This window comes from Podarcis pityusensis (genome assembly GCF_964106645.2).
Source record: "Podarcis pityusensis genome assembly, chromosome: 1".
In the NCBI taxonomy this organism is placed as follows: Eukaryota; Metazoa; Chordata; class Lepidosauria; order Squamata; family Lacertidae; genus Podarcis; species Podarcis pityusensis.
Window position 1 is genome coordinate 11,213,394 of NC_138028.1, and position 11,383 is coordinate 11,224,776.

The 11,383-nt window shown below is 48.0% G+C and overlaps 1 long non-coding RNA gene across 1 annotated transcript; it reads right to left on the minus strand.

The window, feature by feature from the left end:
- Positions 1-759: 759 nt before the first annotated feature.
- On the minus strand, positions 760-8,247 carry LOC308470573. The gene is made up of 3 exons (XR_013982483.1): positions 8,098-8,247; positions 3,759-3,889; positions 760-840 (listed from the first exon to the last, which is right to left on the minus strand). It is a non-coding gene; the product is annotated as an uncharacterized lncRNA (long non-coding RNA).
- Between the last annotated feature and the right edge of the window lie 3,136 nt (positions 8,248-11,383).

An 11,383-nucleotide genomic window follows, 5' to 3' on the forward strand; every position in this document is an offset into this window, starting at 1 on the left:
TTGATTTGTATCCATAGCTGTCAACTTACAGATTTGAAAATAAGGGACCAGCAGCCTTGAAAATAAGGGACCAGCAGCCAAAATAAGGGACCTGCAGCCTCACCTGTTCCAGGCACTCCAGTCTTCCTGTCCTCCTGCAGTCTGGTCAAACTCATGCTGGTAGCTTCAAGAACACTGTCCAACCAACTTTGTAACCAGAGGTTCAACTGAATAGAATCTGAATCACATGCACCACAAGGCCTATGCAGCCTCAACTTAAGATGGCTCCCCGGCCTGGCTTTGCACTGCGAAGTTTGCAGCAGCACGTGCAACAAAATGGCGTCCAACATTCAAAAAACCCCTCAGCTTGCATTAACTAGCCACACACAAGGCATGCAAGCTTCACCCCCCAGTCATTCTTAGGCTTCTTATTGGGTGAGCAACACAGCCAAGCAACACAGTTGGAGCCTCCCTCCTCCCTGGCCGGCAAGGAGGGAGGGAGAGGAGCTGCTTCCTTTGAAATTTAAGGAACATCATTTAAGGGACATCCATCAATAAGGGATAGCAGCGGGACATGGCGCTGGAATAAAGGACTGTCCCTTCAAATAAGGGACACTTGACAGCTATGTTTGTATCTCAGCAGGGGCGGAGGAAGGGGGGGTGCAGTGGGTGTGGGCTGTTACGATATTCTGTTCCACCTTAACAGATATGTGGAGTTGTTGTATGTCACATGTCTGTTTACATTCCAGCACAGCTTTCTGGGAACTTCCGTTGTGTGTATAGCTTTTGCTTATGTTGCTTGCTTGGACACGAAGGGGAGAAGACATGTTTCCCCCTTTGTTCTGATGCTGAATAAAATGCCTGTAAATACACTCTGTAAAAAAGCAGAGACATCACCTTGCCAACAAAGGTCCGTATAGTTAAAGCTATGATTTTCCCAGTAGTGATGTATGGAAGTGAGAACTGGACCATAAAGAAGGCTGATCGCCGAAGAATTGATGCTTTTGAATTATGGTGCTGGAGGAGACTCTGGAGAGTCCCATGGACTGCAAGAAGATCAAACCTATCCATTCTGAAGGAAATCAGCTCTGAGTGCTCACTGGAAGGACAGATCCTGAAGCGGAGGCTCCAATACTTTGGCCACCTCATGAGAAGAGAAGACTCCCTGGAAAAGACCCTGATGTTGGGAAAGATGGAGGGCACAAGGAGAAGGGGACGACAGAGGACGAGATGGTTGGATAGTGTTCTTGAAGCTACCAGCATGAGTTTGAACAAACTGCGGGAGGCAGTGGAAGACAGGAGTGCCTGGCGTGCTCTGGTCCATGGGGTCACGAAGAGTCGGCCACGACTAAACGACTAAACAACAACAACAACAACAACAACAACAACAACAACAACAACAAATATGCTCTACACAGCCTCTATCTGCCCTTCTGTTGCGAAGAGTTCTTATCTCTGATGGCTTCTGTGCTCAGCTTCTGAAGGCTTCTGAAGCTTGGGTCGCAGTTACATGCTGATCCAAGGACCGGAGATCGCCCGGCTGCCGGCCGGTGGGCTGGAGCCAGTTGGGGGCCTGCCAATTGCCCCCGTTTCCTTGGACACATCCTTATTGAGCAGCTGCCTGTAGATTTGCTTCTTGGCAGGGGCGGAGGTAGGGGTGTGTGGTGGGTGCGGGCCTCCCCGGGTGTCACCACTGAGGGGGTGACAAAATGCTGGGTGGCACTCACCGCGGGGCCTTCAGTGCGCCCGAGCCATGCGTCTCTCCTGGGAGAGATGCGGTGGCTTGGGCGCACGCAGGCTCCACGCTGCCCCAATGGTTCGCCCGCTGCCTCCTCTCTAGCTGTAGGGCGACTGAGTGGGAGGAGGCAGGCAGACTCTGGAGGCCCCACGGTGCACCCGGTACCATAGGTGGCTTACCCCATCCCTATGGGCGGCTTCCTCCGCTGCTTCTTCTCAGGCCTTCCTTCCTGCTGGATAGGAGCAGTAGACTCGTAATCTGGTGAACCGGGTTCGCTTCCCCACTCCTCCACATGTAGCTGCTGGGTGACCTTGGGCTAGTCACACTTCTTTGAAGTCTCTCAGCCCCACTCACCTCACAGAGTGTTTGTTGTGGGGGAGGAAGGGAAAGGAGATTGTTAGCCACTTTGAGACTCCTTAGGGTAGTGATAAAGCAGGATATCAAATCCAAACTCCTCCTCCTCCTCCTCCTCCTCCTCCTCCTCCTCCTTCCCCCCTTTCCATTTGTTCACTTCCTGGTGAACCCGTGAAGCTGCTACTCAGAATGACTTTGTTTGCCAGGACTAATAAACTTTAAGTTTCTTTATTCTGTAATCTAGCAATCTTACCAATTTATTTTTATTTATTTTTGAAAATATTTTTTATTGCTCAATTTCCACATAACAAATTATCAAACCATTTAACCACCGACATAATTTCCCCCTTATTCCCCTCCCCCCCAAGACTTCCCTCAGCTCCTCTCCCTGATTTCGCTGCACATATTTTCTCTGCATATTATAAAATTTTATATACCCTTACATATCTGTCCATCATGTTATCAACAATAAATTTGTGTATGTTTATTCAAAACCTGCCAAGGAGTCCAGTTCATTTTGTTGTATTTTTAAATAATTTGTGAAATGTTCCCATTCCTCCTTGAAGTCACAGTTGTCCTTGTCTCACATATTTGTATGTCAATTTAGCAAGTTCCGCAAAGTTCATCAATTTCTCTTGCCACTGTTCTTTTGTCAGGGTTTCCTCATTCTTCCATCCTTGTGCTATCAAGACTCTTGCTGCTATTGTAGCATACATAAATAGGTTTCTTATTTTCCTTGGCAGGTTTTGTCATACAATCCTTAACAAAAATGCTTCTGGTTTTTTTTGCAAATGTCATTTTAAACATTTCCTTCAATTAATTATATATCATTTCCCAATTTTTTTAAACTTCTCTACATTCCCACCACATGTGATAAAAACATTTATTTCTGCATTCCAATGCTGGCATTTGTCCACAGACAGCTTTTCTGGGTCATGTGCCCAGCATGACTAAACCGCTTCTGGCACAACGAAACACCATGACGGAAGCCAGAGTGCAGGGAAATACCGTTTACCTTCCCACTGGAGCAGTACCTATTTATCTGCTTGCACTGGTGTGCTTTCGAACTGCTAGGTTGGCAGGAGCTGGGACAGAGCAACGGGAGCTCACCCCGTCATGGGGATTCAAACCACCGACCTTATGACTGGCAAGCCCAAGAGGCTCAGTGGTTTACACCACAGTGGCACCTGCGTCCCAGAATATAGATATACACCAGACTACAACACACCAAAGGGAACATAGGTGCAGCAGCTGCCAGGGGTGTAGGAAGGGGGAGGTCTGCCCCGGATGTCACCCTTGGGGGGGGGATGAAATGGCCCACTGCAGGGGTCGGCACTTACCATGGGGCCTGGGCCTGCAGTGCACCCAAGCCAGATGCCTCTCTTGGGAGTGACATGGTGGCTCGGGGCCCCTGTGCTGCTCGAAATGGCAGATTGGGTCTTGTGTCTACCAGGCGGACACCGTGGGCAGCTCACTGCACCACCCCTGGGGCGGATAGCTGCGGTGCCCCCGTGGGTGGCTCGCCCTGCCCCCATGGGTGGATTGCCCTCCCCCATGGGCAGCTCCTCCGCCCCTGCCGCCCCTGGTGCCCAAGCAGCTAGCTACGCCCCAGCAGCTGCCTTAATTTCGTTGTTCTGTATGGGACAATGACAATAAAGATTATCGTATCATATAGTATCATAGCTACCTGGATCTCAGCATTTCTTTCTCTGGACTTTAATCTCCGAATATCCTCCAGAAATCGTGAGCCATGAAACACATGTCAACCCACATCTTTTGTCCACTCCATTAAGGTATTATTGATGGCTGGCACCTACCCTTTATAAAAGAAGTTTAGAAAATTCATCTCAACCTCAAACTCTATTGACAGGATTTGCTTTTGTTTTGCAAAGGCCTGTGTGCTGGTCCCGAGGGTCAACCGTGTGGTGAGGTCTGAGTCCAGTCCGAGGTCGAGGGTCTGGTATGGATACAGTCCATCAAAGGTGAGGTGAGGTCAGGAACTCTGGCAGAAGAGCAGGACAGGGTGCAGGCAGGAACAGGCTAGCAACAACATTGCTCCCGCAACCTGGGACTGGGGCTGACTGGCTTTTATCTGCCCCGAGGCATAGGGTGGCCCCAGTCCACAGGTGACTCGCCTCTCCTGGCCTGGAGGCGAGCACTCCTCCTGCAGGAACTTAGTTCCCTCCACCTCTCTGCCCTGAGCCTCTGCAGCTCAGGAGAGGCTGGAGGTTATCGGACCCAGAGGCAACCTCAGCTTCCCCTGACGGGGCTGAGAGTGGAGCACCTGCAGGCAATGGGTCCTCCATCACCTCAGGAGCCAGAACAGACTCAGCTGATGCCTGCACCTGAGGATCCAGCACAGGTGAGGACCCTTCAGGCTCAGGCCCCAGCCCCGGCTCAGCTGGTTCTGGAGGCGGGGACTCTTGTGCAGGCTGGGATTCTTTAGGTTCAGCCTCTGAGTCCAAATCCCAGGCCATCACAGTCTGCTTATTGCATTTTCAGTGAGTCATTTCAAAGGATTTCTTTTCTGTATTCGCACTTGCTTCTTGGTTTGCTTGGTGCAAAAAACAAGAAAACAAAAAAAAAGCACACATTCCGCAAATCATTTTCTCCAGGGATTTCATAGATAAGATTGTATTAAGAAGTTTTGCATCCCATTATCTTTGTAGGCTGGCTGGGGTCTGCGATGGAGAATCAGAATTGCTATTGATTGATTTGCTAACAAATCAAGTTGGTATTGTTTTTCAAACTTACATGAACTGACTTCCAACAATGGGGAGTGGAGGAAAGAGATATTGCCCACCCCCACATCTTTAAAAACGGATGGATATTAGATGCAGCTCTTCTTGGTAGGGGTCCACTGAAATTACAAACTCCTTCCACTTCAGGGATGGGACCTGTGATCCCATCAGGGATATTCAGGGATACTGGACCTGTAGCACTGCCATTGGACTCTAACTCCCATCGCCAGTATGCTGATGATGCTCAGTTCTATTTTATTTTACTACGTTGGGAAAGAAGGAGGTTTGTCATGCAGAGGTATGTAAAATCTTCACGTCCTGAAATTCCTTTCCCCCCCTCCCCAACATGGGGGGGGGGAACATTAACATCCTCTGCACCTTTACTATCGCTGCGCCATGCCTCCCACCCGACCTCTGGTAATTCTGCTATCCTTTCATACGTCAGCCTTTTCTTCTTCCCTGACCTAGAATCTTAAAATCCCTTTTGTCGAGTCTTCCTCTTCAATGCATGAAAGGTCTACAGCAATATTCAGGTTTCGCGATGAGGAACAGCCCTACTGGGAGCACATCAGTAAACCTCTGAGCTAAAACAGGCGTGCTTTGAGGGGTTCGCTGGCTGGTGCTGGCAACACACAGGAACAGTTCCCTGCAGGTCTAATTATTTTTACTAGATGAGGTCCCATTGCAATGAATAAGAAGCTTATTCTACATCGGGGCTTCCCCCCCTCCTTTTCATGAGTCTAAGACCCAGGAAAAATGCACAAAATGGTGCAAAAAGATATAGCACAGGAACAATAGCAAAGTGGCAGAGGGGTCTTAAAAAGGAGGATTTTGCTGTGCTGGTACTCAGGCTGTGTGTGTGTGTGTGTGTGTGTGTGTGTGTATATATATATATATATAATATAACATTTGCATTTGCATTTGCCTTGTCTCTCGACCCTTATGTTATTAGTCTTTGGCTGGGGAAAATAAACCAGCATCAAGATTAGTTATGCGAAAGAGAATTACCATTTATCCCTGAGAGTCACTCGAATTTCCTTTCTTTCTCCTTGGTTGTAAACAAAGGTTGCCTCCATGCAGCCTACACTGTTGCCCAAGGAGACCTGCTATTTAAGATTTTGTCCCATATTAGGAGAATAAAGCAGGATGTCCAAAAATGTACTATATTTTGGAAAGTGGTTTGTCTATCTATCCTCCTGCCAGTTCTCTAAAGGTTTGTCCGCCTCTGGAGATATTGTCACCGAACTATACACAAGGGTTCCTGCAGTGGGGGTGACAGGCATTGTCAACCTTTTAGACATCAGGCACCATCTTTAATCAAGATGGCAAACCAAAATATGGCATTGGCATGACTTCACCTGAATTTTGCTTTGATGAGGCCAAACTCATAAATTACACTGTACATTTTAAAAACCACAATATTTCTGGTTTCTGCAAATTCCCAGGCAGCACCAGTCACTCCCTACCAGCATAGAATGATTTCATGGTGCTATCAAGCCTTTGCGTGTCTACTAAGAAGCAGGCGTCAACTGAGCTCAATGGAGCTGACTCCCTGGTAGGTATATATGTGGTGAAGGTCCTGTGTGAGTGTCTAGAGGCGGTTGGAGGATGGATGGCGGCTAACAGATTGAGGCTGAATCCAGACAAGACAGAAGTACTGTTTTTGGGGGACAGGAGGCGGGTGGATGTGGAGGACTCCCTGGTCCTGAATGGGGTAACTGTGACCTGAAGGACCAGGTGCGCAGCCTGGGAGTCATTTTGGACTCACAGCTGTCCATGGAGGCACAGGTCAATTCCGTGTCCAGGGCAGCTGTCTACCAGCTCCATCTGGTATGCATGCTCTGGTTTTCTCTCGCTTGGACCACTGCAATGTGCTCTATGTGGGGCTACCTTTGAAGGTGACCCAGAAAGTACAACTAATCCAGAATGCGGCAGCTAGACTGGGGACTGGGAGCAACCGCCGAGACTACATAACACAGGTCTTGAAAGATCTACATTGGCTCCCAGTATGTTTCCGAGCACAATTCAAAGTGCTGGTGCTGACCTTTAAAGCCCTAAACGGCCTCGGCCCAGTATACCTGAAGGAGCGTCTCCACCCCCATCGTTCTGCCCGGACACTGAGGTCCAGCGCCGAGGGCCTTCTGGTGGTTCCCTCACTGTGAGAATCCAACTTACAGGGAACCAGGCAGAGGGCCTTCTCGGTAGTGGCTCCCGCCCTGTGGAACACCCTCCCACCAGATGTCAAAGAGAAGAACAACTACCAGACTTTTAGGAGGCAGTCCTGTTTAGGGAAGCTTTCAATGTTTCATGCATTACTGTATTTTAATATTTTGTTGGAAGCCGCCCATATGCTCTGTTAGATATCTCTTTGCCAGTGACATCTGTACAGGATATATAGGGAGGTTCTTTCTTCTACCCATTGTGTTATTGCACGGGGGCTCAACCTGGTGTATGCTGGCTGCTTTGGACTACAACTTCAATCATCCACAGTCAGCATGGGCAATGGCCATGGACGATGGGTATGGTAGTCTGTAGCATCTGAAGAGCACCGCACGGGCTACCTCTATGCTTCTGAAAGGCTGACGTTTCATCCTTTCAACGTTGTAATAAAAGTCTTTCGGCGACCAGCACCAACTATGGGCTCCATCGTGAGGTTCCCACAGCACGAAGAGACATAACCCAGCCATGGGTTTCTGTTGCTGTGTGAAATGTCCTCTAGGCTGGCCAGAGGCAGCAAACAGCTGAAACAAAAACTATCAGCCCAACGTGTCAAGGGAGTGTTTGGAAGGCATGTGGAGATGTCGATTGGCATCGTTTCCATGGGCACCCTATGGTCTCTGTTGCAAAGCACCGCACTCCCGGTGCTTCTCCGCACAATAATTAATTCATTGATTTACAAATAGGCTGTGTAACCCACCAGGGTGCATTTGAGAAACTGGGAAACCATTACAGTCTAATGGCTTTCCACCCCTCCAAACCTGTTAAGTGTGCAAGCGCTGGAGGCAGCGCCACTTGAGTCTGTCAATCAATAATTCAAAGAAGGCAAAGAAACTGGCCCTGGGAAGAGGGGGAGAAGAAGAAGAAGCTAAATCAGGGAAAGTGCAGAGAAGGGAGTTCTATGGGAACCTCTTAGTCTTCGCTGGGATCCTGGATCGTGAGAAAATATCTGCAGGCAGACCCCGGTCGATACCAAAAGGGAGGCAAATTGATTTCTGGGATACCTAAGGGCTTCTCCAGATGCAATTAGACACCTTATCAAAGTTCTCAAGTAAAACCAGAGATTACCTTGAGCAGGAAAACAAAGCTTGCGGCGAATTTCAATCCAGATGGCCCTGTTTTAGGAGCTCACCAATCCGCCGTTGGGTTGCAGTTTCTTTCTCTTCAGTTTGTGGGTCGTGGGGTGCTGTAAACTTCCAGTGATACTCTGTGAACGAAAGTGGTTGTTTGCTAGTGAGAGGCCTTAATAAGAGGAAAAACCTCTCTTCTTCCTGCCCTTTTTCCAACCCCCACTCTTCTGTTTCATAGAATTGAAAAGCTGGAAGCGACTCTGAAGGTCATCTAGTCCTTCCATCCAGTGGCGGTGGTAGTGGATGAGCAAGTCAGTCAATTTATGTGTCTTTCCATTTTTCCATTTTTCTTTCTCTCTTGTTGTTGAAATCTTAAGTTCATCTCTAAGTTCTACCTCTCTTTTAATTCAGAGCCAGTGAAGGCGGTGAAGGTCCTGTGTGAGTGCCTGGAGGCGGTTGGAGGATGGATGGCGGCTAACAGATTGAGGTTGAATCCTGACAAGACAGAAGTACTGTTTTGGGTGGACAGGAGGCGGGCGAGTGTAGGTGACTCCCTGGTCCTGAATTGGGTAACTGTGCCCCTGAAGGACCCGGTGCACAGCCTGGGAGTCATTTTGGACTCGCAGCTGTACATGGAGGCGCAAGTCAATTCTGTGTCCAGGGCAGGTGTCTACCAGCTTCACTTGGTATGCAAGCTGAGACCCTATCTATCCACGGACTGCCTTGCCAGAGTGGTGCATGCTCTAGTTATCTCCCGCTTGGACTACTGCAATGCGCTCTACGTGGGGCTACCTTTGAAGGTGACCCAGAAACTACAACTAATCCAGAATGCAGCAGCTAGACTGGTGACTGCGAGCGGCCACTGGGACCACATAGCACCTGTCCTGAGAGATCTGCATTGGATCCCAGTACATTTCCGAGCACAATTCAAAGTGTTGGTGCTGACCTTTAAAGCCCTAAACAGCCTCGGTCCTGTATACCTGAAGGAGCGTCTCCACTTCCATCATTCAGCCCGGACACTGAGATCCAGCACCGAGGGCCTTCTGGCGGTTCCCTCATTGCAAGAAGTGAGGTTACAGGGAACCAGACAGAGGACCTTCTCGGTAGTGGCGCTCGCCCAGTGGAATGCCCTCCCATCAGATGTCAAGGAAATAAGCAGCTATCTTATCTTTAAAAGACATCTGAAGGCAGCCCTGTTTAGGGAAGTTTTTAATATTTAATGCTGTGTTATTTTTAACACTCGATTGGAAGCCACCCAGAATGGCTGGGGAAACTCAGCCAGATGGGCGGGGTATAAATAATAAATTATTATTATTATTATTCCTCATGAAAATTCCTGAATTGCAGGGGGTTGGACTAGAAGACCTTTAGGGTCCCTTCCAATACTAAGATTCGGTTGTTGTTTAGTCGTTTAGTCATGTCCAACAGTTTGTGACCCGACTTCCCTTCCAACTTTATGATTCTATGATTCTATAAATTCATAAGTGGATTTTTCCTAATATGCAATCTTGCCTAAGATAGTTTCTCTCTCTCTCTCTGCAAATCTGTTTTCCTTAATCAAGTGCATCACACAGGGCACCACTGAAAAATGAGAGCCAAAATGCCACCACTGTTATTGGACTCCAGCTCCCATCAGCTGTAGCCAGCATGGGCCATGGGATATGTAGTCCATCAGCATCTCGAAGGCAGCATGTTGACTATTCATGAGACAGACTCTGCTCCAGTCCGGGGGTGAGGACTGCAGCAAAGGCTCTTGAAATTGGCCCATCGCCCATATTTATGCTTTATGTACTTCCTGCATCACAGAGGATTGGAGTGGACGAGCCCCTGCAATTCTAAGACTCTATGTATCATGTAGAGGTTCCTTAAGAAATACACGGAGATGGGGATATATCTACAACAGCACATTACTAAACCATGACCTTGTTAGCACCCCATGCACTCTTAAAAAATGCACGGCTAAATTGAATGATTTAGTTTTGGTAGCACGAGCTGTTCTTGACAACAGTAGCTTCGGGTAATTGGGGCAAAAATTCTTATCTCTGCAAAGCATTCAGTCCCATTTAAGACGGCAAAATAAGGACTGGAGGAAAAATAATAATGGGGGCCCAGGGAGCAAAGTGGGGAATATTACACAAGGAATCAGGGCAACAGAAAATGGATGTCTGCTCCATCTTAATGCTACCTCGAAATTAAGTTCAAGTTACATGCTCAATTAATCTGCTAATCCTCCTTAATGCCCCTTCTCCATGTCCCAGTGCAGGATACATCTGGGACCTGTTGGGCTTCCCCATGGAACATTTTATATCCTTCATTATGCTGGTGTCTAAATCAGGGATATGGCTTTGCTAATGCTGTTCCTCATACTGGCTTTGCATCATTGTTTGCCTCAAATTCGTGTCCTCCTTGCTTATGCATTCACAACAGGGACCGCAGCCTGCTTTGCAAAGCATCCCCCACTCCTCCTTTCACGTTCATCATGCGAAATCTCACTTTGCAATTCAACGGCATCTGTTTGGTCTATTATTGATACCCAGCACAGCCGCATGCAAGCATAGTTATAGTTCTGCGCCCTCCTTCAATAATAACTTGGTGTCAGGGTAACTTAAACTCAGGGTATAGACACCACGAGGCACGGTTAGTGGTGCTATTTGACTCAAAAGCTATGCTTGTCCTACAGGAAATTTCAGAGGATTTTTGAACTGTAGAGCTGGAAAGGACCCCAAGGGTCATCTAGTCCAACCCGCTGCAATGCAGGAACCACAGCTAAATAATCCCTGACAGATGACCACTCAATCTCTGCTTAAAAACCTCCAACAAAGGAGGTCCCACCACTTCCAGGAATTTGTCTAATCAAGGACTGTGGGATTTGACCTCCTAGGTGTGTGACATCACACTGGGTTCATAGGGAAAGGGTTAACTAATTGTAAAATGACTAACCAATGGGAACCCAGGGGGAGGAGTTAGGGTGGAGAAGACAGTCTGGAGTTAGAAGAGACAGATAAGATAAGATAAGTCTGTGGGTTGGGTTAGTCTGGTGTGAGAGAGTGAGAGAATTTGTTAAGAGGAGTCAGTCAAACAGTTGAGATAATCAGTCAGAAGGTATTAGGAAGGTTGTTGTTGTTGTTGTTTAGTCGTTTAGTCGTGTCCGACTCTTTGCGACCCTATGGACTAGAGCACGCCAGGCACTCCTGTTGTTATGTACTGAGTTGAATGGGATCCAAAATGCAGCAGTCAGATTGGTCCTAGAACAATAGGCTCCAAAATGCAGCAGTCTGATTGGT